Genomic DNA, 8,190 nt, shown 5'->3' on the forward strand with positions numbered 1-8,190 from the left:
TCAGAGGGCCAAAAAACGCCTGAGGCAGGATGGAGATTCACTCCCTCCTCTCCCGATGGCCCCTGTGTGGTTTTTTTGTTTGGAAGCCATCTGTCATTAACAGGGAGAGAATATTTTTATACCAAAACAGCTCATATTTGTTCAGACACAAATATGAACAATGTGCATTATTTTTTAACTTCCTAATATACATATATTTATGCACACACAAGTTCTTACTTGGCATACAGTCACACACAAAAACACACAGCTATTATTAAGAGCAGTGAGCCGACATGTTATATATTTGCTATACGCAGAAGTGAAACTACACGATTCATTCATACTGTTTGTTAAAAGTGGCATAAGAACATACTCTGACATTATACCGATGTCGGAACTGAGAAGCAGTAACAGTGTGTTGGTGGTGGGGTGGGGGGGGGGCAAGTAGCATTAACAATTAGTTATTAAGTTTTATTATTATATCGACATAATATTTGATGAATCCACCCGAGTGTGGTGTCTGCTGAGGCCTGTTGTAAAAAGATTCTGTGTGGTGGTCTCGCTGGGTATGGACCCAAAAATGAGAGGAGGCAGAGTTTGCCAAATAAGCAGAGACATCCGTTTAATAGACCACGGGAAAGGGGCAGGGGGTGTCACGGCGCCAGGAATGCAGCAGGGGCAAAGGGGAAGCTCACGGGGGCAGCTTGAGCCGGGGGACAGGTAGGGAGGGCCGTCCGAGGGGTTTTAAGGGCTGGGGCAGACTGGTGCAGAAGCCTGGTGGTGAGGAGGGGCGAAGAGCTGGAGTCTGGAGACAGAAATAAGTCAATACTCCCAGAGAATCTCAGTTTACAAAGGCTTATGAGGAGCCTAGTTGATCTACCACGACGCAGTGACAATCTGGCAGCACATGCAAGGGCCAGCTTCCTAAATACTGCTCGAGATGATATCAGCTTCAGTGTGTGCAGACAGCTCACAGCACCACACCATCCCTGTAATGGGAGCACCTGGAGCCCAACCCCCAGCCTAATACACCACACTCTGGTTTATTAGAAAGTGAAGTAGATGATTAAAAAGACTCGACACAGAGTGTCTAACAACCAATTTTAAGTTTAATCTGTTTCTCATGGAGCGTTTCAGCTCAGCCAGAATCTAAATGTTCACTTCTATTGATCCACTGTGTTAGCTCCACAGATGTAGGACATTCATATCTGGCCAACCGATGGAATGAAAATGTGCCTGTCATGGGAACACCCCTTTTTGTCCACTTGGGTGGCAGCATTGTTCCTCCAAAGAAACAGGAAGAACGTCCATCAATTAGACGTTGGATCCTGTAAGTGAATGGAAACATAAAACACGTATCATCTATTTAATGTTCAACCTCTGAACTAATAGATGGAGATGTGTTGTTAACGTGTTGTCACGATCAAAACACACTTTGGATTATCTGCTGAAAGCTGATAGACGCACACATGAACCAACACTGTGAGCACAGAATACTGGTTTATTAAAGAGCATCGACAACATCTCCTAACATGGAGCTCAAGCTGATGAACTGGCAATGAAATTACTATGACGACGGTACACAGAGAAGCACTGAGGAAATGACTTATCTCCATATTCACATTGCCTCCACCACGTGAGCATAATGAGTCCAGAACCGGGTCAGACTGAAGCCCCAACATCAACATCTAAAGCACATAATTCAAACAGGGGGATTGTTAAAACTAGAAGCTTGAACACACACAGAGTGTTATGATCCAGTCTAGTAGTAAGGACAAGTGACACATGAGGTTTTGTATCGTTGGCATTGTCACTCGAAAAATGTGTGCTGAGCTTGTCCTGGACAGAACCAGTGTGCTCTCTCTCCTTCACAGGAATAATCTGAGGTCTTAGGCTTGAACCTTTGCATCTTGCCTGCCGTCCATCAGCTTTCACGGCCCATCCTGAGAGCCCATGATGGTCCGGTGGGCTCGTCAAAACAGCTCCTTTCCGATTGGCGGCCGTCCTGGACTCTGTCCCTCCAGGCGCTCCAGCTTGGGTCTCCCCTCGAAAAACATCAGGGCCGGAGCCCACGGGCTAGTCGGTTTAGAGAAGGAGAAGGCCTGTTAACCATCCAGAGACGGCTGAACCCACATCACTACTCCTCATCAACGCTAGAGACGGACTCATACCAGACCGTTAGTTTACAATCACGACCCAATCATTTACAGAACAGTTTTGTCAGACAACCACTTCATTTGTTTCAAACCTTTTCCACAACAGTGAGCCCGTTCACCGGGTTTAAAACGTGATCTTATCTCACGTTGGGATGAGGACAGGTAGGACGTGGAAGGCATAAATACATCGTGATCTGGCTGTAATCAGATCTGCCGATCTTCGGAGGTAGTCTGTGCCTCCCAATTGTGGCTCCCATCTCAGGTAGGTGTAAACATCTGTACACAGCACTGAGCAGGATCTGTTTTATAGCTAACATAACAGAGGTTGGTTCAACTTAGAGCGCCTCTAATAACTGATTGCTAACGTCTGGTCTGTGCCATGAAAGATGAGTTACGCTGAGGACAAGCGGAAAAATAAAGCAGTGCGACATGAAGCGGGTGTGGACATAATGATACAACGGTAACAAATAAAGTGGTTTCTGTGTGTGTGTGTGTGGTGGTGTGTGTGTGTGTGGTGTGTTGTGTGTGTGTGTGGTGTGGGTTGTGTGTTGGACTCATCGGATCATGCTTGTTTAACAAGGCGTATAAATCATGCATCAAGAGCAGCCTTCAGGCGGGAACAAAGTGAGACAGTGTGACAGTTTTTCTCAGAGTTACATGTGAGGAATTTATGACTGCGAAGGACAAAAAACTGAGAATATGTTGGTGACATGTTTTTCCACTGACTCAATACAAAAAACTTTGTGAGTAGTCTCACGATCACATTTTTACTACCAGGTGTAGAGCATGCAGCACAATGCTAAGAAGGCCTTTTGCCTGCCCTCATTCCTGTCTCTTCTGTACTGTCCGATAAAAAGAAAATAAATGAACATGAACAGAATATAACAGTAAGCACAAATCTAACTGACTGTGTTTGACTCTGTGTTTCTTCTCCCATTGTTATGTAGAAGAGCAACATGTTTTTCTATATTATACTGCAGCAATAGCGCTAACTAGCGTGCCTACAGAACACTTATTGTCTTCTACATGGATCATAGCTGGTGTCCTAAGGGACATGTAGCTACACTAAAACCCTCAGCTGGACTGCAGGGACTTCACAAAGAGGGACTTCACTGTTTTTGGTCGCACTGTTCAATCCTTGCAATTATCAAGAGGAACCGGCAATTTTTCTCTGGTGTGGTGGGACGTTGTTTTCGTCTTTTAAGGCTTAACTGTTTACTAAAAACTGGCACCCTAAAAAATGAAGTTGTGTACATGCGATCCTGATGACAACTGTTAGCCTTGAACCTCTGTCTGTCAGCATTATAATCATGTATGCGTTTCAGATTTTCACAGGCTTTTTATTATAACATAATATCGTCAGCCGAACCAGATTTTCCTAACAAAATCGTGGAGTCTAACTTTAAATTAGCTTGTTAGCTGCACTAAATATAACAGAGCTGAAATACAAGACTCCACAGGATGATAATGTCGCTTGTGGTCTGCTGGGATGTGTAAATAGACTGTTGCTAACAAAAAGCAAAAAAGTGTTAACTGTGGTTTCATTTGAAACATTCAATTCATATATAATATTTCATATATAATTGTTTTTGTAAAACACTGTGAAGCCTCTTTATATCGCGCTCTCATGGTAAAAACCCGCTCTGCACACCTGCATACCTCCACAATGGGACCAGGTCGCCAATGAGATGTGGTCTCCTGCGATGAAAGGGCCTGTCCCTGTGTGTGTGCTTGTTCTCAATGAGCTTCAGCGAGCCGGTTCAGGTCCTCCAGGCTGCGTCCAGCTTGTCCTGCGGGACTTCCACACCCAGAACTTTGGGATCAAAGCTGCTAACACAAAGACTAGTGGAATCAAATAACAAGCCTCAATACAAAGAATGTTATTTATACCATATGAAAGAAAAGGGAACAGGATACTGGGGCAGGAATATCTGGAGTCGGCAGCCTGGCGAGTGAACATACCCGGAGCCAGAACATCTTGGATCCATGCATACGGATGGCATGTGCTGCCATGAGGTCATGCAGGTGTGCAGAGCGGTTTTTAAACTGAGAGGAGCGATAAAGGAGCTTCACAGGTGTTTTACAAAACAATTATATTGAAAATTATATATGAAGAATGAAACCACAGTTAACACTGCTTGTTAGCAAACAGTCTATTTACACATCCAGCAGACACAAGCGACATTATCATTCATGTGGAGTCTGTATTTCAGATGTATTTTAGTGCAGCTAACAAGCTAATTAAAGTTAGCTCCACGATTTGTTAGAAAATGGGTCTGGCTGACGTATTATGTTTATAATAAAAAGCCTGTGAAAATCTGAACTCATACATGATATCATGCTGACAGACAGAGGTTAAAGCTAACAGTTGTCTCAGGAGTAGCATGCTACACACCTCATTTTTTAGGGTGCAGTTTTTAGTAACAGTAAGCTTTACAAAGAAAACAAAGTGCCCACACACAGAGATAAAATTGCCGGTCCTTCTGAAATCTGCAGGATTTGACAGTGCGACCACAACGTGAAGTCCCTGCAGTCCATGCTGAGGTGTGTTAGATACATGTCCTTAGACACCAGCTGAGGATCCATGTGAAAAATAATGTGTTCTTGTATGGCAGCTAGTTAGCGCTATTGCTGCAGTATAATTAGAAAAACATGTTGTCTTCTTCTTACATAACAATGGGAGAAGAACACAGAGTCAACCACAGTCAGTTAGATTTGTGCTTTACTGTTCATATTCTGTTCATTTTTCATATTTTCTTTTTTATCTGGACAGTGACAGACAGAGACAGGAAGACGGGCAGCAAAAGGCCTTAGCATTGTGCTGCATGCTCTACACCTGGTATTAAAATGTGATCTGTGAGACTAATCACAAAGTTTTATTGAGTCAGTGGAAACATTGTCAACAACATATTCTCAGTTTTTTGTCCGCAGTCATAAATTCCTCACATGTAACTCTGTATAAAACTGTCACACTGTCTCACTTTGTCCCGGCCTGAAGGCTGCTCTGTGACTGCATGATTTATACGCCTTGTTAACAGCAGATCAGATGAGTCCAACACACACACACACACACCACACACACACACACCCACACACACAACCACACACACACACACACAGAAACACTGTTATTTGTTACCGTGTATCATTCATGTCACACCCGCTTCATGTCGCAGCTGCTTTATTTTTCACGCTGTCCTCATGAGTAACTCATCTTTTCATGGCACAGACCAGACGTAGAATCAGTCATTAGAGGCGCTAAGTCGAACAACCTCTGTTATGTTAGCTAAAAACAGATCCGGGATCATGCTGTGTACAGATGTTTACACCTACCTGAGATGGGAGCACAATGGGAGGCAGACTACCTCCAGAATGTCAGGCGATCGATTACAGCAGATCACGATGTATTTATGCCTTCCACGCCTTACCTGTCCTCATCCTAAGTGCAGATACAGATCACGTTTTAAACCAGGTGAACGTGGCTCACTGTCTGTGGAAAAGGTTTGAAACAAATGAAGTGGTTGTCTGACAAACTTTTCTGGTAAATGATTGTCAGTGATGTAAACTAAAGGTCTGGTATTGAGTCCGTCTTAGCGTTGATGAGGAGTGATGTGGGTCAGCAGTCTCTGGGAGGGTTAACAGGCCTTCTCCTTCTCTAACCGACAGCCCGTGGGCTCCGGCCTGGATGTTTTCGAGGGGACCCAAGCTGAGCGCCTGGAGGGACAGAGTCCAGGACGCCATCGGAAAGGAGCTGTTTGACGACGCCCACCGGACCATCATGGGCTCTCAGAGGCCGTGAAGCTGATGGACGGCAGCAAGATGCAAGTGTCAAGCCTAAGATCCTCAGATATTCCGGTGAAGGAGAGAACACTGGTTCTGTCCAGACAAGCTCAGCACACATTCTTTCTCAGAGCTGACAATGCAAACGATACAAAACCTCATGTGTCACTGTCCTTACTTCTAGACTGGATAATAACACTCTGTGTGTGTTCCAAGCTTCTAGTTTTAACAACCCCCTGTTTGAATGTGATAGCATGTGATGTGGCTTCAGTCTGACCGGGTTCTGGACTCATTATGTAACGTGGTGGAGGAATGTGAAATGTGAGATAAGTCATTTCCTCAGTGCTTCTCTGTGGACGTAGTAAGTTCAGGCAGTTCATCAGCTGAGCTCCATGTTAGGAGATGTGTCGAGCTCTTTAATAAACAGTATTCTGTGTCACAGTGTGGTCATGTGTGCGTCTCATCAGCTGTCAGCAGATGAATCACACAGTGTGATCTGTGACAACACGTTAACAACACACTTCATCTATTAGTTCAGAGGTGAAACATTAAAAAGATGATACGTGTTTTATGTTTCATCACTTTACAGGATCAAAGTCAATTGAGACGTTCTTCCTGTTTCTTTGGAGAACAATGCTGCCACCAAGTGGACAAAAGGGTGTTCCATGACAGAGCACATTCATTCCATCGGTTGCCAGATATGAAATGTACTACAGCTGTGGGAAGCTAACAAAGTGGATCAATAGAGTGAACATTAGATTCTGGCTGAGCTGAAAAGCTCCATGAGAACAGATTAACTTAATATTGGTGTTAGAACCTGTAGTGAGTCTTTTTAATCATCTACTTCACTTTCTAATAAACCAGAGTGTGGTGTATAGGCTGGGGGGTTGGGCTCCAGGTGCTCCCATTACAGGGATGGGTGTGGTGCTGTGGAGCTGTCTGCACACACCTGAAGCTGATCATCATCTCGAGCAGTATTTAGAAGCTGGCCTCCTGCATGCTGCTGCCAGATGTGCACTGCGTCGTGGTAGATCAACTAGGCTCCTCATAAGACTTGTAAACTGAGATTTATCTGAGTATTGACTTATTTTGGTCTCCAGACTCCAGCTCTTCGCCCTCCTCACACCAGGCTTCTGCACCAGTCTGCCCCAGCCTAAACCCCTCGACGGCCTCTCCCACCTCGTCCGGCTCAAGCTGCCCCCGTGAGCTCCCCTGCCCCTGCGGCCTTCCTGGCGCCCGTGACACCCCCTGCCCCTTTTTCCCGTGGTCTAATAAACGGCTGCTTATTTGGCAAACTCTGCTCCTCTGCATTTTTGGGTCCACTACCAGCGAGACACCACACAGATCTTTTTCACAACAGGCATCAGCAGAGCACACAATAGGTGTGGATTCATCAAATATATTTATATATAATATAAAGATTAATAACTAATTGTTAATGCTACTGCCCCCCCCCCACACACACACCACACTGTAAGGCTTCTCAGTACGACATCGGTATAATGTCAGAGTATGTTCTTATGCACTTTTAACATAACAGTATGAATGAAATCTGTGTAGTATTCACTTCTGCTGTAGCAAATTATAACATGTAGGCTACTGCTATTAATAATTAGCTGTGTGTTGTGTGACTGTATGCAAGTAAGAACTTGTGTGTGCAAAATATATGTATAGGAAGTTAAAAATAATGCACATTGTTCATATTTGTGTTCTGAACAAATATGAGCTGTTTTGGTATAAATATTCTTTCCCTGTTAATGACAGATGGCTTCCAAACAAAAACCACACAGGGCCATGGGAGAGGAGGAGTGAATATCCATCCTGCCTCAGGCGTTTGGCCCTCTGAGGCAGGAAAAGTGGCAGGATCTATATCTGAAGGTAGACCTGGACAGAGTGATGTGTTCATATAAATGTAAAGCTATGACATATTTAAAGGGACACCTTCTTATTGGCTGTCAAACATTAATACAGATTGAGAAATGCCCAACCAGATGAGGGGAACAAATGTCAGTGTTTGGAGGTGCACAGAGCTGTAACTGTCTTTCCATGCAAAGAAGGTATCAGAAGTCCTCATACAATTATGATGTGCTGGTGTTGAATTCTGTAGTATTGCAATTTTTGTCACATCTTGTCTGTGAACCTGTAGCCTTCCAGTTCGCTCCCTGTCTCAGTGCATCCAGGACCCCATGTACAGTGGCACAGCACCCGGGGCCTCATCTGCTGAGACCTACAGCCAGGACCCTCACCTGCAGGTTCACCACCACCAAAGGAT

Source organism: Larimichthys crocea, chromosome X (assembly GCF_000972845.2).
Source record: "Larimichthys crocea isolate SSNF chromosome X, L_crocea_2.0, whole genome shotgun sequence".
In the NCBI taxonomy this organism is placed as follows: Eukaryota; Metazoa; Chordata; class Actinopteri; family Sciaenidae; genus Larimichthys; species Larimichthys crocea.